We start from the raw sequence: 26,490 nt of genomic DNA, 5'->3' as shown, positions 1-26,490 counted from the left end.
TCTGTGGAGAGAGAAACAGAGTTAATGTTTCAGGTCGATGACCCTTCGTCAGAACTGGCGAATGTTCGAAATGAACAGATTCTTAAGGAGCATTGAAAGAGGGAGGGGAGGAAAGAACAAAAGGAAAGGTCTGCTGAAGGGTGAAAGACAGGAGAGATTAGAGAGACAAAAGGGATGATGGGACGACTTGAGATGGTAATGGCAGAAGTTAGAAAAAAGTTTGTTCAGATAGGGTGTGAATGGCAGAATAATTACCAGCTGCCATTGGAGACAGAGAGAAAAAAAGTTACATAAGTTCGGCGGGGGTGGGGGGGTTAAAATAAACTTGAAAAAAAGGAGGAAAGGGTGCCAAATATGGGCAGAGGTTAAGGTCTGAAATTGTTGGACTCAATGTTGAGTCTAGAAGGCTGTAAAGTGACTAAACGAAAGATGAGGTGCTGTTACTCGAGCTTGCGTTGAGCTTCATTGGAACAGTGTAGGAGGCCGAGGACGGAGATGTCAGAGTGGGAGTGGAGCGGGGAATTAAAGTGGCAGGCGACCGGAAGCTTGGGGTCACGCTTACGGACTGAATGGAAGTGTTCCGCAAAGCGGTCACCCAATCTGCGTTTGGTCTCCCCACTGTAGAGGAGACCACATCGTGAGCAGTGTATACAGTATACTAAATTGAAAGAAGTAGAAGTAAATTGCTGTTTCACCTGGGAGGATGCAGCCTGGTATGAAATACAGATACAAAGAAAACTTGAAAAATTGGGGCTTTTTTCGTTCGAACAACATGGATTATGTGATAATGCACTCTTCCTTCTCCCTGCTCCTTCCTCCTATCCCATTTCCCCTTCCATCCTTCTCTTCTTTGCTCATCTCATCTCATTCCCAACCATTCCCTCCTTTACCTCCCATCTGCCTCCTCCTCTTACCAGTTCCTAGCTTGCACACCTGGGTACAATTCTTCTCCCATCTTCTAAGCTTGCTTAACCTGAATATTGTGTGTGGTCTTGACTCCCTCTATGCTGGTAGTACATTCAATATTTTATATCAGCAAGTCTCTGCCATTTCTTTGTTCCTCATTATAATTTCTCCTGTCTCAGCCTCTAAGGGACCAATGAATACTTTTGCTACTCTCTTCCTTTTTACATATTTGTAGAAGCTCTTACAATCTGTTTTTATATTTACTCTCATGTTCTATTTTCTCACTTTTTATCAATTGTTTGATCTTTGCTGGTTTGCAGGTTTAACAGTGGAAAATTCGGAAGTACGGATTTGAGAATGGATTTCCCGGCCGCCGATACCAGTTTGACAGATAGGTAGGTAGGCAGCTGGGGAGCGGAGCAGAAGTGAGTTGGATATGGGCGGGTGGGGTGTGGGGGGGGTGGGGGTGCGGGGGTGCGGGGTCGGACATTGGAGTTTGGGGATACAGTCGAATGTCGGAGGTCAGACATCAGAGGGAGGTGAATCTGACATTGGAGGTCCGCTCACAAGGGGGTCGGCAGATCGCGGGGATCTGATCATGGGGTGATTTACAAGTGAGCTTGATGGACTAGGGGAAACACTCCAGACCGTCCTGCCTCACAAGCCGTGCTGTAAAGGTACGTACCTGTTCCATCCAGCTATTCTCCCCTCCCTTCAGCTGCCAGGTTTCCCGAGGCCCAGAAAACCCAGCCCCCAGGAGTTAAATGTAACACAGAGGTTAAATTTGAGGAAAGCAGCCTTAAAATATTTTGAGGTTGGACCCACCTCCAGAGAGCAAGTTAGTCGCCCGCCACCCAACCCACCTTTGTTAAAACCGGAACTGGGATCGTCGGAGGTGGATTAGGGTCGGGCTTGCCATTTTAAAATTTTTATCCCCCCACCCGCCTCCCCGCTGCCCACCTTTAAGCGTTAATATTCCCCCCAAAGTGTCTGTTTACGTGTCATGCTGTAATTACAGTCTCCCACCAGAGAAGATGCTTCAGCAATACCATTAGCAAGAGGTGTAATAACAGCCTTACAAGGTTATGCAGCCAATCTCCATGAGAATATGGACATAGAAATTTATAATGGAAGTATAAAAATAGGGATAGAATTGTATGATTTTAAAATGGAGACTAAGTTACATCTGCACTCCCTGGTCTAATTATCTCCCCCGCCCTAAACCCACTTCGCCTGAAGTCTACACTAAACTTGAGGGGTGAAATTGCAGGGGATTCTCCCAATCATCTGCTGTCACTTTGGTCGAAGAACTGCGGAAGCTTTGGAAAAATTATATCATTATCGTTAACACTGTTTTTTGGGGGGATTACACAGCTCTTCCGCTAAAGCTACCAATGTGACCATCAGATGCCCCCCACCCCCATCGCGCCCATGATGGAAATTCACTCCCTTGGTCTTATCTCCCCGTGGAAACACTGTGGAAGACTGACTGGTAATATATTAAAAATCTTACGTCTGCACATTTTTCTTGTCAAATCTTCCTAGGGTACATTTATAACAGAAACAACCTATGTAATCTTCCCCTCTGCAATAATACCCTCCTATCAATGGTGGCATTGTACCACCTCAGTTTTACACCTAACATAGAAAATACAGCACCGAAACGAGCCTCATCCCACTCCACTTCATCTAACCCTATCAGAATATCCTGCTATTCCTTTCTCCCTCATGTACTTATCTAGCTTCCCCTTAAATGCATCTATGCTATTTGGCTCAACTACTCTATGTGGTAGCAAGTTCCACATTTGTGGAATCTTCCAATTCCTCAGTCTGCACCATATGGAACCAGCTTTATGACTCTGCTTCCCAAATTGCTGTAAGATTTTCTGTTTAACTGTAAATGATATCAAATCAAAGTGTTAAATAAAACAAGAGCAGAAATTCTGACTTTAAACTATGGACAGAAATATGTCGGTGAGCCCTGGTCAACTATTCTATAACCTTCGAATCTCACTTCATCTGAAGTCTACACTTGGTCTTACATTTTTTTTAATCCTCATCCTTGTTTTCAAATCCCTTCGTGGCCTTGCCCTCCCTAACCCTGTAATCTCCTCCAGCCCTACAGCCTTTGAGATCTCTGCGCTCTTCCAATTCAGGCCTCTTGCACATCTCCGATTTTAATCACTCCACCATTGGTAGCTGTGTCTTCAGCTGCCTTGGCTCGAGGCTCTGGAATTCCCTCCCTAAACCTCTCCACCACACTACCTCTCTATCCTCGTTTAAAATGCTCCTTAAAGCCTACCTCTTTGATCAAGCGTTTGGTCATCTGTCTCCTTCTGGCTCGGTGTCAAAAATGTCAGAACTGTTTTTATTGATATAGCTCTGGTTAAGCGCCTTGGAGCGTTTTACAACATTAAACGCACTATAGAAATGTAAGTTGTTGTTGTTGTTGTCGCCTTGACTCCCTGTGTGTAACACAATGAAAGATCAGCTAGTTTTTGTACATAGTCTGACGTTATCTGCCATCATGATTAGGATGAACACTCTTTTAAAGGACAGAATGTACCAGAAATTTCAAACAGTAAACAGAAAGTCTGGAGCAAAGCCAGTGTAGAATATAAACTAATTCTTAAGAACTCAGCTGGTCAAAAACAGATTAGAGGCATTTTTTAGGGGCAAACTATTGCTTAATCTTCCTGCATCATCTGTTACCAAGGGCTAAATTTTCCACGTTTTTTTCATGCTTAACGCCCACTTAACTTCCATTTTACCACTGAAATGACGTATAACGCCCATTTCGCGTACATTTAGCCACAAAATGGAAACTGACGGGCATTTTTCGAAACTTGTCGCCGAGCCATACTTTCCCCAGGTGATCGCCAGGAAAAAATAATACCGCCAACCCACTTTATTTGGGTGGAATCGTCAGAATGGGGCGAAATCAACGCCCATAATATCGCCCAGCGTTACTTTCCGCACAAAATTAACGGCAAGATTCAATAATACCGACCGCCCATTTTTTTCTTGTCATAAAGAGCACATTTGGAGAAACTAACGCCCAGGAGATCGGCCACCGTCACTTTCACCACCTCGCACACATATCGCCCACAATATCGCTCGCCCAAAAAAACACCCAGAAAAAATAGAACTGTTCTGAACTAAAGCCAGCAATGTGGCTGCCATTTTTAAAATTGCAGTTCGCTTCATTCAGAAGGCTGCTTCAACATCGGGGGAGTTTGCATTGAATCTGGAGTTCTTCTCAGGTGAAGTGACCATCTCAACAGATATATTTTCAGACTCTGGACTATTGGGGGGTTACTCTAGGTGTATTTTAGTGAGGAAATTATTGCTTCTGATCAATCGCTATTATACTTTCATTGCAATGGGGCCAGTCATTTCTCAGCCTGCATCGATTAATACGCAGATGCTGCAGAGTGCAGATGGCTCAATGTGTGATGCACATCATTATGTCCCCAATTTAAGACATGCAAGAATGAGGAGGAGGGCGAGACCATACACACCCGTAAGTACAGGGAAAAGTGGTCTTACCTCGGACGTGTCCGACCACACCTGCCTTCGGAGACTGTGCTTCCACAAGGTGGTGATCAATGAAATATGTGAGCACATCAGGCCACATATGCAGCCTGCCATCAGAACATCAGTGTCGGTTGAGGTCAAGGTCACCGCGGCACTGTCTTTCTACGTGTCCGGTTCCTTTCGGGCCTCCGCGGTCGAGATTTGCCCTCTGTCTCATCCATCGCTGCATTAGACAGATCACGGAGGTCCTGTACACGAGAAGGATGGACTTTATCAGCTTCCCCATGACCATGGAGGCTCAGACTGACAGGGCTGGAGCATTCTACCGCATTGCTAAGTTCCCCAGGGTGCATGGAGCTATACAGTGCACTCACATCGCCATGCGGCCACCTTCTCAGGACCCGGAGCATTTTTGTAACATAAAAGGATTTCACTCCCTGAAGGTCCAACTAGTTGTCGACCACAACCAGATCATCATGGCAGTGAATGCCAAATGTCCGGGCACCTTCGATGAGGCCTACATCCTGCATGAGAGCGCTGTCTCTGACATGTTTAAGAGTCAGCCACAAGGATAATGCTGGATGCTTGGTGATAACCGATATGGCCTCGCCACCTGGCTGATGACACCCCCTGCGTGACACCCACACCTAGGCCTAGAAGCGATACAACCAGAGCCACAGAGACACACGCAATGTGGTCCAGGAAACAATAACTGTGCTTAAGCAGCGCTTCTGATGTCTGGACAACTCAGGAGGGGAGCTACAATACAACCCTGAGCAAGTCGGTAAATTCGTGGCCATGTGCTCCATGTTACACAATCTGGCTATCAGGAGGGGCCAAGAATTGCCAGAAGGGACTGATGCTCCACCTCAGGAGAGAGAGGAAGAGGAGGATGTGGGGCTGGACGCTGACCTAGGGCCAGACAATCAGGCTGCCTATGCAACCATGCCCACGACCCCCTCCAGACCGCAGGATAAGGGGTAAGCCATTTAGGACCAAGATGAGGAGAAACTTCTTCACTCAGAGAATTGTGAACCTGTGGAATTCTCTACTACACAAAGTTGTTGAGGCCAGTTCGTTAGATATATTCAAAAGCGAGTTAGATGTGACCTTTACGGCTAAAGGGATCAAGGGGTATGGAGAGAAAGCAGGAATGGGGTACTGATGTTGCATGATCAGCCATGATCATATTGAATGATGGTGCGGGCTCGAAGGGCCAAATGGCCTACTCCTGCACCTATTTTCTGTATTTCTATTGTTGCCATATTATAAAAAGGATATAGAGGTGCAGAGAAGATTTACAAAGATGATATCAGAAATGCGAGGGTATACGTATCAGGAAAGGATGAACAGGCTGGGTCTCTTTTCTCTTGAAAAAAGAAGACTGGGGGTGACCTAATAGAGGTCTTTAAAATTTTGAATGTTTTTGATGGACCAAGAAATCTAATAGGGAATTCAGAAGAAACTTCTTCACCCAAAGCGTGGTGAGAATGTGGAACTCACTACCACAGGGACTGATTGAAGCGATATAGATGTTGTATAGATGCATTTAAGGGGAGGCTAGACAAGCATATATGGAGAAAGGAATAGAGGGTCATGCGGATAGATTTAGATGAGGAAAGGCAGGAGGAGGCTCGAGTGGAGCATAAATGCCAGCATGGACTGGTTGGGCTGAATGGCCTGTTTCTGTGCTGTATATCCTATGTAGTTACCAACTCGATCAGTGGAAGTAGTTTATGGGCTGATCAAACCCTTTGTGACTTTGAACACCTTTATCATTTCCTCTTAATGATTTCCTCTTAACCATCTCTGTGCTAATGAAAAGAGCCCTAGTTTATCAAGTCTCTCCTCAAACTGAAGCTGCTCATCCCTGGTATCATGTCTGTGTATCTCTTCTTCCCCCTTCATTATGGCCTTAACATTCTTCCTAACAAAAGGTGCCCAAAATGGGACATAATATTCCAATGCCAGCCTAACTAATGATTTATTCTCTGTACCCCTGCTTTAAAACCTGAATCCCATGTGGTTTGTTTTTGACATATTTCTCAACATGTCTTCCCACTTTTAAAATGTGTGCATCTGAAAATGTAATCTGTTTATTACTCATTTCTTTATTGTTAACAAACATTTTCTTTGTCCCCAAATTATACTATCCCAATAATGCCTTTTCCATTACAGCATAAATGCCCTCTTCCTTGTCAACTATACTATCCATCTTCACATGAACAAGGCTATGACCGATCCACAATATAAGTATAAATACTATAGGGCAGAAAACTTGCAGCAACACATGGTCCCTTGCTTCCCCAATGGCGGGAAAATGCCAGCCAGCATCTGCTAGCTCTGTGATGCAGCCATGAACTGCAGACTGGCTGATATGACTGATAGCTCCTGCCAGTGGCTACAGTGATCCAATAGAGTAGACGGTCAGTGCAGAGTTACTTCACTTTCACCGAGAGTGACAGTCAGTGTTACCACTCGGCTGCAGGTCTGGTTCCAGGAGTTGATACAGGTCACAATACCTGCCTTGCTGAGGCACAGTCATTTTCTTGCATACTATTCTCACTGAGGTCCAAGGTTGGTGGCACATTGACGATATTCACGCTGCACTGGGGGTAGTAGTAAATTCTGATGATTCACCTCACCTGCCCTCAAACCTCCAAGCCTATAGTCTCCTGCTATCCCTGCTGCTTTGTTTTAATTCCCAAATCTTTCTAGAAAACTATTTAAGATTTTGAGGATTTAGGAGATAAGTACGTCTTGTGATTCAAAAAGTTGCAAAATACAGAAATATTTGGGGCGAAAAAAGTGAACATTTCAATTTAAGAAGCCACAAAAGTTTGAAGGAGAAAGTGGTAAACAAAGGGGCTGAAATTGTTCGCAGTCCCGCCCACAGCCGGCCAGGTTCCATCCGAAAATTTTGTTTTCCTGCTGTTTCCTCCTGTACTGCCCATCTGCGAGCCGGTGCTGCCCGCCGGGAGATTCCTCGCTAAAGTTTCACCGGCACAACTTCCTGGCACCCACCCATGCCGGAGCCTCGAAATGCGGGATTTTCCTCACGCACGATCGACTAAGATCGTGCTGCCACCCGCCAGAAGGACCACTTGCAAAAAGCTGGTTTGAGCTGGCTGTGAGTCGGGCGGCAGGGAGAATCGCTCAGAGTGCTGCAGCACTGCACATCCCGGGTATCGGCACAAACTTCAGCATTATCAGCGGCACAGAGATAGTTATTTGATCGACCGTAACCCGTACAGAAAAGGTTGAGATATGTAAATGCAAATGACTCCGTTGAAGGGAAGGTGTGGTAGAGGAAGCGGCAATGTGCAGTCAAAGATGGTGAAGGCTCAATGGAGAAGCCTGACACCATTGCAGGCAAAACAGATTTACTCACAGATTGTGACTGCGCAGATGGTCTGAGCTTATGTCAGAGTAAAAATGCGAAAATGAGAAGATGTAATGCTCTGGCAGGTACATTCATGTGATATGAGAACAGCATGACATGAGATGTAGAAGATGGAAAAAGACATATAATGGACTACAGTGTCACTGAGGAACATGTCATCTCAGGGGTGGGGCTCTGCGATGTTTGACGTCAGAACAAGTGGTCTGAAGTGCAAGCCATAATGTGTGCTATGCAAGTAGTGCAACTGACTCTCATGAATGGCAGCCTTCCTGCGTTGATGACCCTTATTTGTCGTGTCACGATGGCCTGATGACAGAACTGACGAAGGGTCTTCGACCCGAAACGTTAACTCTGCTTCCTCTCCACAGATGCTGCCTGACCTGCTGAGATTTCCAGCATTTTCTGTTTTTATACCAGATTCCAGCATCCGCAGTATTTTGCTTTTGTATTTCAGTCTGCAGCTGGGGGGTGGGGTTGGTCAAGCTGACATGTGAGCCATCGCATCTCACATTGTGACATCTGTTCAGCCATGAACTCATTGAATGGCGGTGCAGGCTTGAAGGGCCGAATGGCCAACTCCTGCACCTATTTTCTATGTTTCTATCAAGGAGTTCCATAGCTACATGGGCACACCATTAACTGTGCACTAAAAGACATTTGACTTAACATTGCATGATCTTTCATGACATGAGCGTCAAGCACACCGGAGAATAGTATAAGCTTACTGTTATGTTCGTAATAAATGGTCAGACCGAGTATTGTGTGTAATGAGCAAGTGTGACCTTAGCTCCTTTATTGTAGTTCCAGAGTGCAGGTACCTCGTGGGTGGCCTACTTATATACTGTACTCCCAAGGGATGCTGGGATCCCTTGGGACTCCAACAGGTAGGCCCTCTGGTGGACAGGTGTGATGCAGGTTACAAGATTACAAGGGGTTAAATACATAACACTTAGCATGCTTTATCACGGGATCTGCATCACCCTTTATGGTGGCACAGCAGCGGTCACCCACCAATGCCAAGGCGTGCTCCTCTAGGGTGCTCAACTCGATGACATCTGCTGGGCCCCCTCCCGTGGCACTCAGGCTTGGTGCCTTGTGTCATGTATCCTACATGGCTACTGTTGGTACTATCACAAGGTGTGCCACCAGAGGGCACAGGGAGACTTGTAGGTTACCGGTAGAGGTGTGCCTGGCCTAGTATAAAAGGCAAGCCTCCAGGTGTGATCCTCACTCTGGAGTTAACTAATAAAGGACTAATGTCACTACAGTTCAAGTACAACACGCTGCCTCATGGAGTCATTACTGGAGCATCTAAGGACACTACAATTGGCAACAAGGTTATGAGCTTTCATGCGGAAATGGCTACCCTTGATACGTTGCAGCAGTTCACTGATGGTGATGATTGGGACGCCTTTGTAGAAAGGCTGGAACATTTCTTCACAGCAAACGACCTGGCAGGAGACGACCCGGCCACACTGGCTGATAAGCGCCGTGCTATCTTGCTGACCAGTTGTGGGCCCAATGTCCATGGCCTCGTCAGGGGCTTGCTGGCACCAGCGAAGACAATGATCAAGTCGTACAAGGAGCTCGTAACCCTGATCCAGGAGCAACTCAAGCCCCAGGAGAGCATCCTCACAGCCAGACACCGGTTCTACACCCACCAACAGTCCAAAGGCCAGGAAATTGCGAAATACGCCGCAGACCTCAGGAGGCTGGCGGTACCATGCGAGTTCGGCACCCACCTCAACGAAGCACTGCAGGACATTTTTGTCATTGGAATTGGCCATGAGGGCCTTCTTCACATGCTGCTGTCAGCGGATACCACAGTCACACTGCAGAAGGCCATCTCTGTGAGCCAGTCATTCATGACCTCGATCTGCGGCTCTAGGCTCACCCTCAGGACTCAAACCCGGCAGGTACTGTGGAGAGAGTGGTGCCATTTAGAAGCTGGATTGTAGAGTGCAAACCCTCTCAGGGAAGAGAGAACAGGCCCCCGAGTCCCTTAACTCAGAGTCCGCCGAGGAGGGCTAATCGAGTAGCACCATGCTGGTGTTGCGGAGGGAATCACAGGGCTCACCAGTGCCATTTTAAGTATGCAAAGGCTGCAGCACAAAGGGCCACCTCCAGCGAATGTTTAACAGAAATATGACTCACTGTGTCGATGAAGAGTCTGCAGATGGCCATGAATCCAGCGTGGATTATGAATCAATAGGCAGAGAGGCAGCCCAGCCCCATGGGGAAGTACATAGCATGTTTACCTGCACCACCGAATGTTCCCCATTGAAGATGGAAGTCGAGATAGAGGGAGTTCCAGTCTTCATGGAAGTGGACATGGGGGTGAGCCAGTCAGTGATGAATCAAGGAGCCTTTGAGAGGCTATGGGACAATCAAGCTGAACGACCCAGGTTGGTCCCGGTTCAGGCAAAGCTGCGCAACTACACTGATGAAATTATCCCAGTCGTTGGTAGTGTGAATGTAAAAGTATCCATGATGGCGCAGTGCACAAGTTACCCCTGTGGATTGTTGCAGGTTATGGACCAATACTGCTCGACAGTAGGTGGATGGAGAAGATCCACTGGAAGTGGGAAGACTTCACCCCTCCAGTGATAAACATCCTCTACGCTCAGAGGCAAAGCAAGCCCTCACCTGAAGGTGGACCCAACACCGGAGAGCAGACCAGCACAGCACCTGAGATACATACCGCTCAGCACGACTGCGTGGAGATGATCCAGCTGAGACATCTCGAACGCACCTTCCAGGCTCCAGTGGTAGGACTCCGGAGGAAGAAAATCGGATCCAGAAGCGACTTCCCAACTTCGGAGGCAGAACCCGGGGAGAAGAGGATCACCACAGCCAACGTCGTGGAAGAAGGAAAGATGGCGCCCAAACCACGAGGTGAGGCGCTGAAGACAAAGATGGCTGTGGCCAGACCATGAGGTGCAGCGCTGATGGAGAAACACGTGGCACCAAACGGAGAAGAGGATTGGGGTAAAGCAAGCAAGGTTCTCTTAAAGGAGGCCTGCAACCCACTACAATTAAAGGGACAGTTCCATATACTCAAGCAATGTAATAAGAACTGTAAGTCAGAGACAAAATGTGTAACTGATAATCTGAATTGTGTAGATGCAACCAATGAGGAAAAGTCATACTGTAAATTCCTTACACACTACTATAAATTCACACGAGGCGCATTCTGCAGACAAGGTCACTCTGTGACCTGAACCTTTATTCACAGGACCAAGAAATGATGACCCTGCGTGGGACCTCCCTTTATATACCTGGATGACCAGGTGAGGAGTGTCTCCCACAAGTTCACCCCCTGTGGTCAAGGTGTGCATTTCTTAGGTGTATACAGTATGCAGTGTTGTTACATAAAGGTTACAGTTACATGAAGGTTACATACATGACATCACCTCCCCCCCCCAACGTCTTATGGGTCAAAGATTAAGTCTTTCAGGCAGTCGACGCTCTGTCGTGGAGCGCCGCAGTTGGGGCTCTGGTTGTTGAGCCTTGGCATGCATCTTTGTCACCTGTGGTGATTCCGGCTTGTCCGGGCTGGCCGCAGGGACTGTGCATGCTGCTGATTGTTCTTGTTGCTCGTTCACTGGTGGTGGTGTGGGCAACACCTCATGATCTTTCTCACATTCCTCAGTGTCCATGCTGAACCTTTTTTTTTACTTGATCCAGATGCTTGTGGCATATCTGTCCATTGTTGAGTCTGACCACTATGACCCTATTCCCCTCTTTGCCAATTACAGTACCCTCAAGCCACTTGGGCCCCAAAGCGTGATTAAGAACAAATACAGGGTCATCGATTTCGATACATCTCCCCTTTGAGTTATGGTCATGGCACTCATTTTCGGACTGGCGCTTGCCCTCAACAATGTCTGACAGGACAGGATGAATGAGGGACAGCTGAGTTTTAAGTGTATGTTTCATGAGTAGTTCTGCGGGCAGGACTCCCGTGAGCAAATGCGGTCGGAACCTATAGGCCAGCAGGAGGCGCGATAGGCGGCATTGAAGGGAGGGTCCTTGAATCCGGAGCATCCCTCTTTTATGATTTGGACCGCCCGTTCCACCTGGCCATTGGAAGCCGGCTTCAACGGTGCCGTCTTGACATGTTTGATGCCATTACCCGACATGAACTCCCAGAATTCATAGCTAGTGAAACACGGGCCGTTGTCGCTAACCAGGATGTCCGGCAAGCCGTGGGTTGCAAAGACCGCACGCAGACTCTCCACAGTGGTGGATGTCGTGCACTAATTCAATATGATGCTCGATCCATTTCGAGTATGCATCAACAACAATGAGGAACATTTTTCCAATGAACAGGCCCGCGTAGTCTACGTGAATACGTGACCATGGCCTGGTGGGCCAAGGCCAAAGGCTAAGTGGGGCCTCCCTGGTGGCATTGCCCAGCTGGGCACTCATCGTACTCCTGCGAACACAGTGTTCCAGGTCTGAGTCAATTCCAGGCCACCATACATGTGACCGGGCAATGGCCTTCATTAGCACGATGTCTGGGTACTCGCTGTGGAGTTCCCTGATGAATGCTTCTCTTCCCTTCTGGGGCATGATTACTCGGCTGCCCCATAGTAGGCAGTCGGCTTGGATGGAGAGCTCATCCATCCATCTGTGAAACAGTCTGAACTCCTCTGGGCATGCTCCGTGTGCGGGCGCCCAATTCCCAGTCAGGACACATCTCTTAATCAAGGATAGGAGGGGATCTCTGTTGGTCCAGATTTTGACCTGGCGGGCTGTGATGGGGGAGCCTGCGCTGTCAAAGGCATCGACAGCCATGACCATCTCAGTGCTTTGCTCTGCTGCCCCCTCAGTGGTGACCAGTGGAAGCCTGCTGAGCGCGTCAGCGCAATTTTCGGTGTCTGGCAGGTGCCGTATGGCGTAGTCATACGCAGCCAGCGTGAGAACCCATCGCTGTATGCGAGCTGATGCATTGGCATTGACAGCCTTGCTGTCTGACAACAGGGATGTTAACGGCTTGTGGTCCATTTCTAGCTCGAACCTTCTGCCAAAAAGTTACTGGTGCATCTTTTTCACCCTGTAGACATATGCGAGTGCTTCCTTTTCAACCATCCCATATCCCCGTTCTGCTTGGGAGAGCGACCTGGAGGCATAAGCCACAGGTTGGAGTTGGCCCTCATCATTACTCTGCTGCAACACGCACCCAACACCATAGGATGATGCATCACATGTCAAAACCAATTTCTTACACGGTTTGTACAGAGTCAACAGCTTATTAGAACAAAGCAGGTTCCGCGCCCGATTGAAAGCCTGTTCCTGACAGTTCCCCCCAAAACCAATCGCAACTCTTATGCAGGAGCACATGTAGCGGCTCCAACAATGTGCTTAAGTTTGGCAGAAAGTTCCCGAAATAGTTTAAGAGTCCCAGAAATGAATGCAACTCCGATGTGTTGCCGGGCCTGGACGCAGGGACTGTACATGATGCTGAATGTTCTTGTTGCTCGTTCACTGGCGGTGGTGTGGGCAACATCTCTTCTCGTGAGTCGTTGATTCCCGTTTCTCGTCGCCAAATGTAATGTCCTTACACACTACTATAAATTCACACGAGGCACATCCTGAACCTTTATTCACAGGACCAAGAAGTGATGACCCTACGTGGGACCTCCCTTTATATACCTGGATGACCAGGTGAGGAGTGTCTCCCACAAGTTCACCCCCTGTGGTCAAGGTGTGCATTTCTTAGGTGTATACAGTATGCATTGTTGTTATGAAGGTTACAGTTACATGAAGGTTACATACATGACACATGCGATTATGTAAAATGTGTAATTGATGAGCTGAACTGTGCACATGCAACAGCGAGGTAAAGTCGTGCGATCGTGATCGGACCCACAGAGTGTCCATCATAAGTAAGGAAAAGTTGTGCAAGGCAGGATTTCAACTGCATGCAACCAATGCAGCGGGCTGACACCCATCGGGTGCACACAGGTCCAGCGAGCTACCCAATGCTGTAGCCTACGTCCCGGGGACCAGAATCATGCACCATGGAGTGTGACCACAAGCAGCCAACACACTCGAGCTGCAGAGCAAGTGACCTCAGCAGGGCAATGGCACCGGTATCGACACCATGCCCATGGCCAGCTCTCAGGCAACCGATGGCACCAACTGCCACGAGCCTGAAGGAGCCGACTGTACTAAGGCGCAGACCCCAGACCCCATCACCACCAAGGCCATACCCCGAGATGTAGGGTCACCCGCCACAGTTCCCCCAAAGGAAACAGGCACCAGCCAGGATCCCAAACCAAACGACGCTCAGGCCAGCGAGTCAGCAGTTCTCTGTGCACTGATTGACGACAGCTCCTCAGGGAGCAGCAGCGACCGGGGGCGCAAAGAAAGGACAGGGAGGTCACAGGCATCTGTGAACTGTCGCAACGCTAGGGATCAAGGCAACTGATACGTCCTTATTATACAGTATAAATGCACACTGGGCCCATGCTTGAGAGAAGGTCAGTCTGTGACCTGTCCTTTATTCCTTAGCACTCAAGGGATGAAGGCGGGTGGAGCTTCCCCTTTTATACCTGAAGGTCCAGGTTAGGAGTGTCTCCCACCTAGTGGTCAGTGTTCTCTCAGTCTTTAACTTAGGTCAGATTATACATGTGTTACAATGCTGGTTGAATACATGACATCACCTCCCCCCCAAAGTCTTATTGCAATCACAGGTTGAGTCTCTCTGGTGGTTTACGCTCTCTTGTAGAGCGCCTGAGTTGGGGCTCCGGTTGTTGGGCGCTGGCCTGAGTGTCTGCTGTTTGCGGTGCCTCAGGCCTATCCAGACTGCCCATAGTGATTGGGCTCTCCTACCTTTGGTTCCGGTGTGCGGTCACCTGTGGTGCAGTGAACTCTATATCGTGTTCTTCCTCTGCTTCTTCTATGGGGTTGCTGAACCTCCTTTTTGTTTGATCCACGTGTTTGCGGCAGATTTGTCCATTGGTAAGTTTAACTACCAGAATCCTATTTCCCTCTTTGGCAATCACAGTACCTGCGAGCCATTTGGGCCCTGCAGCGTAGTTGAGGACAAAAACAGGATCATTTACATCAATACATCGCGCCCTCGCATTCCTGTCATGGTAGTCATATTGTGGCTGGCGCCTGCTCTCGACAATTTATTTCATGGTGGGGTGTATAAGGGATAGCCGGGTTATGAGCGTCCTTTTCATTAGCTCTGCGGGTGGAACCCCTGTGAGCGAGTGTGGTCGGGATCTATAGGCCAACAGGAGGCGTGATAAGCACCTTTGTAGGGAATCCCCTTGGATTCTGAGCATCCCCTGTTTGATTATCTGCACTGCTCGTTCTGCCTGGCCGTTTGATGCTGCCTTGAACTGTGCTGTTCTGACATGGTTAATTCCATTGCCTGCCATGAAGTCCTGGAATTCAGTGCTTGTGAAGCACGGGCCATTGTCGCTGACCAAGACGTCCGGTAGACCGTGGGCGGCGAACATTGCCTGTAGACTTTCTACCGTGGCAGAGGATGTGCTTGAATTTAAAATGTCACACTCGATCCATTTGGAGTAGGCGTCTACTACAACCAAAAACATTTTTCCCATGAAAGGACCTGCGTAGTCCACATGGATGCGTGACCAAGGCTTGGCGAGCCATGGCCAGGGGCTAAGGGGGGCTTCCCTGGGCGCATTGCCCAGCTGGGCACACGTGTTGCACCTGCGAACACAAAGTTCCAGATCTACATCTATCCCTGGCCACCAAACGTGTGACCTGGCAATTGCCTTCATCATGACAATGCCCGGGTGCTCATTGTGGAGTTCTCTGATGAACACCTCTCTGCCCATCTGGGGCATGACTATGCGGTTTCCCCACAGTAGGCAATCGGCCTGAATCGAGAGTTCATCCCTGCGCCTGTGAAATGGTTTAAATTCCTCAGGGTATGCCCTGTACGTGGCTGCCCAGTCCCCTTTCAGGACACATTTCTTGACTAGAGACAATAGCGGGTCTCTATTTATGCAGACTTTAATCTGACAGGCTGTCACGGGTGAGCCTTCGCTTCCGAAAGCTTCAACAGCTATGACCATCTCAGCAGCATGCTCGGTAGCCCCCTCAGTGGTGGCTAGTGGGAGCCTGCTGAGTGCATCGGCGCAGTTTTCAGTGCCCGGTCTGTGCCGAATTGTGTAGTCATAGGCGGCTAACGTCAGTGCCCACCTCTGTATGCGGGCCGATGCGTTTGCATTTATGGCCTTTTTGTCGGCCAAAAGGGACGTTAGGAGTTTGTGATCAGACTCCAGCTCAAATTTCCTGCCAAACAGGTACTGGCGCATTTTCTTTATCGCATATACACATGCGAGCGCCTCCTTTTCTACCATCCCGTAACCCCTTTCTGCCTGGGACAGACCCCTGGAGGCAGAAGCTACCGGCTGTAACTGACCCTTGACATTGACATGCTGCAATAAACACCCAACACCATAGATCGACGCATCGTACGTAAACACAAGTTTCTTACATGGGTTGTATAGTGTTAACAGAGTATTGGAACATAACTAATTGCGTGCTCTATTAAAAGCCCTTTCCTGGCTGTCCCCCCAGACCCATTCACGACCTTTGCATAGGAGCACATGTAGCGGCTCTAGCAGCGTGCTCAATTTGGGAAGAAAGTTACCAAAATAGTTCAGGAGCCCCAGGAACGAATGCAGCTCCGTCGTGTTACGGGGTCTGGGCGCAGTAGGGCTGATCCCGTCTGCTGCTACCCTCATCCCCAGGAATTCTACCTCTAGAGCTAGGAAGACGCACTTCACCTTTTTCAGTCGCAGCCCTACCCGGTCCAGTCTGCGTAGCACCTCCTCCAGGTTGTGGAGGTGTTCTTCAGTATCGTAACCCGTGTTGAAAAACCACCGTCCCTGGAATAGACTTGAGGAGGCTTTCCATATTTCGTTGGAAGATCGCGGCGGCCGAGCGAATCCCAAATGGACATCTGTTGTACTCAAACAACCCCTTGTGTGTCGTGATGGTGGTCAGCTTCTTCGACTCACTCGCCAGCTCCTGGGTCATGTAAGCTGAGGTCAGGGCCAATTTGGAAAAAAGTTTGCCACCGGATAGCGTCGCAAAGAGGTCCTCCGCTCTCGGTAGCGGGTACTGGTCTTGGAGTGACACCCGATTGATGGTGGCCTTGTAATCACCACATATCCTGACCGACCCATCCGCCTTGAGCACCGGCACGATCGGGCTCGCCCAGTCACTGAATTCGACTGGCGAAATTATGCCTTCCCTCAGCAGGCGGTCCAATTCGCCTTCTATCTTTTCCCGCATCATGTACAGCACCGCTCTGGCCTTGTGGTGTACTGGCCTGGCGTACGGGTTGATGTGAATCACTACCTTGGCCCCCATGAAAGTGTCGATGCCGGGTTGAAATAATGAGTCAAATTTGTCCAGGATCTGTGAGCATGATACTCGCTCCACAGAGGAAATTGCATTGACATCGCCCCATTTCCAGTTCATGACAGCAAGCCAACTCCTCCCCAGTAGTGCGGGACCGTCCCCTGGGACAATCCAGAGTGGCAACCTGTTCTCCAAATCTTTGTGGGTCACGACTACCGTGGCGCTGCCTAGCACCGGAATGATCTGCTTTGTGTAAGTCCGTAGCTATGCGTCAATCGGCGATAATTTTGGCCTCCTGGCCTTGGACGCCCACAACTTTTCGAACTGTTTGATACCCATCAGGGACTGGCTGGCCCCCATGTCTCACTCCATTGATACTGGGATGCCATTGAGGAGCACTTTCATCATTATCGGTGGCGTCCTGGTGTATGAGCTGTATACGTGCTCCACATGAACTCGCTGAACTTCAGCTTCCAGCGATTTCCCCCAGCGTTCATTTCTGCAATTTCTGCAGGTATTTTGCTCACCTCTGCAAACTCCGGCTGAGTGTGTGCCTCCACACCTCCAACATGAGCTGCTGTTGGAAACAAAAGGTCCCTTGCCAGTCGATCGTCCCTGACTGCCCCTGTTATTGTCCTTGAGTGCGCCATTAACAGGTGTTGATGGCTCCATTACTGGCCGCATTGTCCCTTGCAATGGCGTGAATCGCCGTTCAACTTGCCATTGTCTCTGTCGAACTCCCCCTCTGGGTTCGACTACATGTTGGGGCATGCCCGACTGCCCTTGTCTGCCTGGAGAACTGTGTGCTGCTTTAACAATGTTGAATCTCTGTCCCAACCATTCCTTAACACAGTACCTCTCGTCTGTTCTGCTAGTGGCCATGCTCGCGTGGTTTCAATCCCAGTTTCTCGTCGCCATTGATACGTCCTTACTATACAGTATAAATGCACACGAGGCCCATGCTTGAGAGAAGGTCAGTCTGTGACCTGTCCTTTATTCCTTAGCACTCAAGTGATGAAGGTGGGTGGAGCTTCCCCTTTTGTACCTGAAGGTCCAGGTTAGGAGTGTCTCCCACCTAGTGGTCATTGTTCTCACAGTGTACAACTTAGGTCAGATTATACATGGGTTACAATGCTGGTTGAATACATGACAGCAACAGCCCCGAGAGCAGGCCACGAGAGCCAACCATGTTCCCACTGCCAGCACCGGGCACTGAGCCGCTACCAGACTGCAGGAACACAACCCAGCAGCTCCGGAACTAGCTTGTCCTCACGCACTGGTCATTGCATCGATAAGGCATCTAACGTACTTGTACCACGGAACCACACAAAAAAAAATGCAAAACCCTCTTACCTGAACTTGAATGTACATGAATGCCAGGAGCCCCCGCCATAATCGATGTGGGTGGCGGGGGCGGGGGGGGGGCGAAATGGAGTGGTCAGGGACACACACACACAAACAGCAACCACCAACAACTACTCATCCAAGGTTGAAGTGACCCGCCAAGGGTCAACCAGACTGAGCCCACATAGAGCTAAGCCCAGAGCACAGTCAATGCAGAGGCGATTTGTACTGAAGGCTCAGCGGGGAGTGATGTCATGTATTCTACATTTCTACTGTTGGTACTATCACAAGGTGTGCCACCAGAGGGCACAGCAGTGGGAGACTTATAGGTTACCTGTACAGGTGTGCCTGGCCTAGTATAAAAGGCAGGCCACCAGGTATGATCCTCACTCTGGAGTTAATTAATAAAGAACTAAGGTCACTACAGTTCAAGTACAACACACTGCCTCATGGAGTCATTACTAGAGCATCTAATGACACGACAATTTGGATGTTTTTTTCCTCTGCATCAAGAAATGTTGCAGCCTTGACCCTTTTGCTCATGCAGCACACACACTCACACACAAACACATCAAGCACATAGTCTCTTAAATTCCGGTCGAACTCTTCCCACGGGCAAACGACAGAAAAAGAGAAAAAAGATGCGCACTTACCTGTTGTTGCTGCGCCCATTGGAACTTCCGAGCCTGAGGCCTCTCGTGACTGCGCGTCGCAGCGCGTGCACGGGGGGACATGCGCAGGCCGGGAGTTGGAGACAGCAGCCAATCAGGTGGAATATAGATTCTCATTCATATTAATAGGAGTTGCGTAAGTCCGGAACTCCTATTACTATGAATGAGAAACCTCTCCCCCAAACACCTAAAACACAATAAAAAAATAGAAAGTAAACTACATATTTAACATTCATTTAAATTAACATTCTTATTAAAAAAAAATGTTCCCGACTTATTAAAAAGATTTTTAATTAAGCCTTAACATAAACTTACCGTAGTGGGGAGGGTTTTTAACAATAAATGTGTTTTTATAACTTTATTTTAAAATGTTTTTGTGTATTTTTAAACACTTGCGCCTGTAAAGTAGGCTATACGCCTGTATTTTCCGGCGCAAGATTTTAAAGGACATTTGCAGGGCAAGATATTCGTAAATATCGGAAATCTTGCCCTGCAAGTGTCCTCGATCCCGAGATACGGAGGATCTGTCAAGCCAGAAATTTGACAGATCGGAAAAGCCGGTTTTCACCGCATGTGCATTGCGCACTGAAAACCCGCTTTTCCGATGCCTTCCTGGGTCCGTAGAAACTTCGTACAGACCCGGGACATCGGAATTTCAGGGCCATAAAATTTTGGAGCTGCACGGAGTAATCCAATAAATGGTTATTCACTCTGCTGATGCCACCACATCGTTCCAACGTTTCCTACACTGGTCTCCATCCCGCACAATGTTGCCCATTGAGGACACGGCCTCATCAATCTCCCTCTAAATGTGTCTATATTGGGGGGTGGAGGCTTGCCACGACCATCCCGGGTGAGGTCTTTATACCTGTGCTCCACCTCACATACAAGCTCCTCCAGTTCTTCATCAGTAAACCAACGAGCTCTGGGCTTGGCTTTATCAGTGTTCTTGGAAGCTTTTTATCCACTCATTTTTACTTTCCTTTATGGATGGCTGATGATTAATTTTTATCTGGATCTTTCCAAAACTCACCCCTCTCCAACTGGCAGGTTCAAGTGAGCGCTCAGCATTTATGACCATGCACAACTGTCCCAGCAGCCACAATCGTGTCAAAAGTGACATCATCTGCCAAAGAAAACTACAAAAAAAACCAAGTTTTGCGCATGCGTGGTGCACGGCCTCCAAAGTTTTACGATTCGAGAGGCCTGCATCTACCGTACACTGCTGCCGCCGCTTGCTGACACCCACCGACTCCCACTGCTTGCCGCTGCCGCCGCCGCCGACACAACTGCGGCGAAAGTCGCTCCCGACTGGCCCCAGCGGCAGCAGGCGGCATAAAGGTACATTCCACCCGGGGACCACCGAGAAATGGGCGGGCCTTAGAATGCACCAAGTTCGGACCCAAAGGGCTGCTAAGTATTTCCTTATTTCTTTTTGAACTAGCATGGGTAAGGAACTCAAGCCTCTATTTTTGGCTGGGTGTTTTTTTCTCGAAAATGGATCAGATGACAGAGTAATTTATACGAAACTTGGATGATAAACAAAAATGTCACTGCTATTTGACAGCTTTTATATTTAAACAGACTGCTGTAATTGTGAAACAATCCTCCTCTCATATCAAGTAATGGATAGATTTAATCAGTCTCACCTGATACAGTACAAATATTGTTTACTAGCACAGTTGACACTAATCCGTTGCCTGGGTTACATTAAATGTTGGTTATGCCTCCTCCTCTTGCCAGGTTATGCAAAGCTTTTAGTGCAGAGTTCCTGTGCCCTGCAATTTCCTTTTTGTAAGAGTACTTGGCTTTATGTAGTAACATTTCAAATCAGTGAAGAGATAGCAAGTTCATTTATTTGTTCTCAGGATGTGGGTAACACTGGAAAGGCAGTGTTTATTGCTGATACCTTATTAGAAACATAGAACATAGAAACATAGAAATTTACAGCGCAGAAGGAGGCCATTTTGGCCCAGCATGTCCCTGCCGGCCGACAAAGAGCCGCATGGTCCTCGATCAGCAGCCCTGAAGGTTACATATAAACCTAAGAACAATGAACAATGGCGGAAAGGCAAAGAGCACCCAGCCCAACCAGTCCGCCTCACACAACTGTGACACCCCTTTCACAGAAACATTCTACACTCCACCCCAACAGGAGCCATGTGATCTCCTGGGAGAGGCAAAAACCAGATAAAAAAGCCAGGCCAATTTAGGGAGAAAAAAAATCTAGGAAAATTTCTTTCCGACCCATCCAGGCGATCGAAACTAGTCCAGGAGATCACCCTAGCTGTATTCGATTCCCTGCAGTACTTACCATTATATCTGCGCCGGTCAACTAAAGGTTATTCCAATCTAATCCCAATTACCAACTCTCGGTCCATACCTTTAAGTGCCCATCCAACCATCTCTTAAAAGTCGTGAGGGTTTCTGCATCCACCACTCTTCCAGGCAGCGAGTTCCAGATCCCCACAAACCTCTGAGTAAAGAAGCTTCCCCTCAAATCCCTTCTGAACCTTCCACCAGCCACCTATAAACTATGTCCCTCGTAATAGACCCTTCCACCAATGGAAATAGGCCCTTACTATCCACTATGTCCAGGCCCCTCAATATTTTTTTTACACCTCAATGAGGTCTCCTCTCAACCTCCTTTGTTCCAGTGAGAACAAACCCAGCCTATCCAATCTGTCCTCATAACTAAGATTCTCCATTCCAGGCAGCATCCTAGTAAATCGCCTCTGCACCCTCGATAGTACAATCACGTGCTTCCTATAATATGGCGACCAGAACTGCAGCTGTGGCCTAACCAAAGTATTATACAATTTAAGCATAACCTCCCTGCTCTTATATTCTATGCCTTGGCCAATAAAGGGAAGCATTCCGTATGCCTTCTTAACCACCTTATCCACCTGGCCTGCTACTTTCAGGAATCTGTGGACAAGCACTCCAAAGTCCCTTTGTTCCTCTACACTATTAAGTGGTCTACTGCTTAATGTGTATACCCTTTCCTTATTAGCCCTCCCAAAGTACATTACCTCACACTTCTCGGAATTAAATTCCATTTGTCACTGCTCTGCCCACCTGACCAAGAGATTGATATCCTCATGCAGCCCATCACTTTCCTCTTCATTATCAACCACACAGCCAATTTTAGTGTCGTCTGCTAATTTCTTAATCAGACTCCCTATATTCAAATCTAAATCGTTGATATGTACCACAAAAAGCAAGGGACCCAGTACTGAGCCCTGTGGAACCCCACTGGAAACATCCTTCCAGTCACAAAAACATCCATCAACCATTACCCTTTGTTTCCTACCTCCAAGCCAATTTTGGATCCAACTTGCCACTTTGCGCTGGATCCCATGGGCTTTAAGCTTCGTGACCAGTCTACTATGTGGAACCTTATCAAAAGCTTTGCTAAAGTGCATAAACACTACATCGTACGCAACAACCCTCATCGACCCTCTTGGTTACCTCCTCAAAAAATTCGATCAGCTTAGTCAAACACGATCTTCCCTTAACAAATCCGTGCTGACTGTCCCTAATTAATCCTTGCCTTTCCAAATTTAGATTTATCCTATCGTTCAGGATTTTTTTCAATAATTTTCCCACCACTGAGGTTAGGCTGACAGGCCTGTAATAACTCGGCCTATCCTTTTTCCCCTTCTTAAACAAGGGTACTACATTAGCAGTCCTTCAATCCTCCGGCATCATTCCCAAATCCAAAGACGACTGGAAAATGATGGTCAATGCCTCTGCTATTTCCTCTGTTACTTCGCTCGACAGCCTGGGATACATTTCATCCGGGCCTGGGGACTTATCTACTTTCAAAGCTGCTAAACCCCTTAATACTTACTCTCTCACTATATTTATTTCATCCAGAATATCACACTCCTCCTCGATAGCAGTATCTGCACTGCCCCTTTCCTTTATGAAAACAAATGCAAAGTATTCGTTAAAAACCTTCCCAACATCTTCCGCCTCCACACAAAGATTACCCTCTTGGGGCTAGATTTTATACTTTTGTGCTTTTCACCCAAAAATGGGCATTATTTCCGGCGTGGGCAGTAAAAATGGGTTTTCAGATCTCCTGCTTCTCCACCATACTCAAAGCACCTACTCTCCATTTTTGAAATTGGGCATTATCCTGAGCGATATGAAATGGGCGGTAGCGTTAAATCTCGCTGACCCTCTGCCATAAAGTGTCGCCGTCCTTAGCAACGGCATAGCAATGCTCGATTCAGGAGGTCAAGGGTCATCATGACATGCGCAAAAGAGGAGACACAGAGAGAGGAACTCAGAGGGACTGAAGGCGTGTGTGGGTGTGGTGTGGCTGCTTTAATTTATAACAGTCATGAGTGACTCTCAGCAGATGTGAGGTCCTCCACTTTTACCGGGAATGTTTTACTCAAAGCCTGTGGTCATGCTGCATGTCTTTAGGTAAAGAATGATAATTATCATAATAAGTATGATTACATCTGTCGGTTATGTGCTGTATCAGTATCTGTGACAGTACCAAGCAATGATATCACACAATGATCTCATGCCATGTCATCCTGTCACTTTTTACAGAAGAAGCTATCAACGATGAGATCCATGCAGAGGCGAACGGGTGGGGGACCACCAGTCCCCAGCGACATCACTGACATGGAGGAGCGGGTGCTCACACTCGTGGGGAAGCACACCCAGACAGCCATGGAAGCAACTGCAGACCCTGAAGTGATGCCACGTGAGTAAAGCTTACACCATTGCGTGATGTAAAGTCAATAGATGCCACACCCACTCATATCGAACAATCATATATGATAGATGATTTCTAAAATTATCAGAAATAATGCTGGCCTAATGATAATCATTGCAATGCAAATGTGTTGATGGTCATGAATTGTGATGTGTGTGATGATTTTGAGAGCACTGGTGCTTTTGTCGTGCATATGCTGTATGTAGCGCTGGACTCACCTTGTGACCCTAGCATCCCCTTTTCCTCTAATAACCTCATTTGTGTTTTACAGCTCAGCCAACAGCGCGTTGCCAGGCAAGACCACAGAGGTTAGAAGGTGGGGGTGCGGGGCCCGACTCTCCGGATGATCCTACATCTGGTGCTGAGGAGCTCCGATTCTCGCCCGTCAATCCGCTGGGCCTGTTCTCCATGGATGAGGGCGCGGACTTCAAGGAACCTGCATCACCAGGCTCCAGAAGCCATTCCACCCCAAGGCCATCTAGTGGTCCTTCAGTCATTCCCGCCTCTACTCTGGAGGTACCGGCCCTAAGCACCTCACCACAGGGCACCCCATTTGTCCCCAGGACGGCGCTGACCCCGCAGAGACCTCATGGACACGGCAGGCCTGGTCCACGAGCGCCACATGAGAGCGGAGAGATGGTACAGTTGTCCAGGAGGGCTGTAGACATTAGTGACCAGCTCATCGAAGCATTGGGGGGCATATCCCGACAGCTGGGCACCATGGCTGAGTACATTCCGCGGATGACGGAGGCCCTGGATGCGATAGCCAGGAACACCGCTGGCACAGGCCTCCCAGTGGTCCCTGAGCTCGGCACTCCACCCCTAGGTTCCACACCACCACTGCGAATGACAGATGAGAGCTAGGACCAAAATCCTGCTTCTGCTTCAGAGAATGTTGCCCCTTCAGCAACCCCGCTCCCGTACCCGTGCAACCACTGCATCTGCTTCATCCTCCCCCCAATGAGGCACCGCCTGAGGAGCTCCTCGATCAGGAGCCGTGGAGCAAGGAGGGGAAGGATGAGAAGTGGGGAGAAGAAGGGGATGGAGGAAGGAAAGTGAGGTACATGTCCGCAGGTGATGGCTGTGTTATATCTCCATCTGGGTGTATGCAATTTGTTGTAATGTATGGGGGCTGGGGACCACCCTGCTGCTTTGCTTTTGTATTCTGTGTTGCAGGACATGTTGGACATTTGATTGATGGCAAGGTGGAAAAAGTGGGGCGTGGGCGGGGATTGGTTGTTTTTGCCTGTGATACTTATGATTTCAGACCAATGTTGGTATAAAACATTTTTATTGAACATAACCTTGCCTCAGATAGCTGAACCGTTACACACTGGTGATTCCTTAACATGAAAGGGTTAAATAAAACTTAACTTCAATCAACTTAAACTTTAACTGGCACCAAGATGATGGGCACCATTGATGTCTGAGCTGCACACACACAGCAGTGTGTCAGCGTTGTCACTCACAGCAACGTTCTTTCAGGCAAATCGTTCAGATATCAGCTCCTCATGTAAGAGTCTTGCACATACGGGCCCTTTCCTGCAGACAGGAGGGGGTCATGGGCATGGTTGCATAGCCAGCCTGATTGTCTGGCCCTAGGTCGGCATCCAGCCCCTCATCGTTCTCTTCCTCTCTCTCCTGAGGTGGAGCATCAGTCCCTTCTAACAATTCTTGCCCCTCCTGATAGCCAGATTGTGCAGCATGACCATAAATTTACCTACTTGCTCAGGGTTGTATTGTAGCTCCCCTCCTGAGTGGTCCAGACATCTGAAGCGCTGCTTAAGCACAGTTATTGTTTCCTGGACCACATTGCGTGTGTCTCTGTGGCTCCGGTTGTATTGCTTCTCGGCCTCGGTGTGGGTGTCACGCAGGGGGGTCATCAGCCAGGTGGCTAGGCCATATCGGTTATCAGCAAGCATCCAGCATTATCCTTGTGGCTGACTCAAAAGATGTCAGAGACAGCGCTCTCATGCAGGATGTGAACTTCATCGAAGGTGCCCGGATATTTGGCATTCACTGCCATGATAATCTGTTTGTGGTCGACAACTAGTTGGACCTTCAGGGAGTGAAATCTTTTTCTGTTACGAAAACGCTCCGTGTCCTGAGAAGGTGGCCACATGGCGATATGAGTGCACTGTATAATTCCCTGCACCCTGGGGAACTTAGCAATGCGGTAGACTGCTCCAGCCCTGTTAGTCTGAGCCTTCATGGTCATGGGGAAGCTGATAAAGTCCATCCTTCTCGCGCCCAAAAGGAACCAGACGCGTAGAAAGACAGTGCTGCGGTGACCTTGACCTCGACCGACACTGATGTCCTGATGACAGGCTGCATATGTGGCCTGATGTGCTCACATATTTCATTGATCACCACCTTGTGGAAGCACAGTCTCCAAAGGCAGGTGTGGTCGGGGTAAGACCTCTTTTCCCTGTACTTACGGGGTGTGTCTCGCCCTCCTCCTCATTCTGGCACGTCTTAAATTGGGGACATAATGATGTGCTTCACACATTGAGCCATCTGCACTCTGCAGC

The 26,490-nt window shown here is 48.4% G+C and overlaps 1 long non-coding RNA gene across 1 annotated transcript; it reads left to right on the top strand.

The window, feature by feature from the left end:
* Nucleotides 1-1,232: 1,232 nt before the first annotated feature.
* Nucleotides 1,233-24,336, top strand: LOC139263962 (uncharacterized). Its single transcript, XR_011593257.1, has 3 exons — nt 1,233-1,301; nt 23,791-23,947; nt 24,231-24,336. It is a non-coding gene; the product is annotated as an uncharacterized lncRNA (long non-coding RNA).
* Nucleotides 24,337-26,490: the final 2,154 nt, after the last annotated feature.

Source organism: Pristiophorus japonicus, chromosome 5 (genome assembly GCF_044704955.1).
Source record: "Pristiophorus japonicus isolate sPriJap1 chromosome 5, sPriJap1.hap1, whole genome shotgun sequence".
In the NCBI taxonomy this organism is placed as follows: Eukaryota; Metazoa; Chordata; class Chondrichthyes; family Pristiophoridae; genus Pristiophorus; species Pristiophorus japonicus.
The sequence above is the reverse complement of the archived record's forward strand: the minus strand, read 5'-3'. Positions and strand labels throughout refer to the sequence as shown.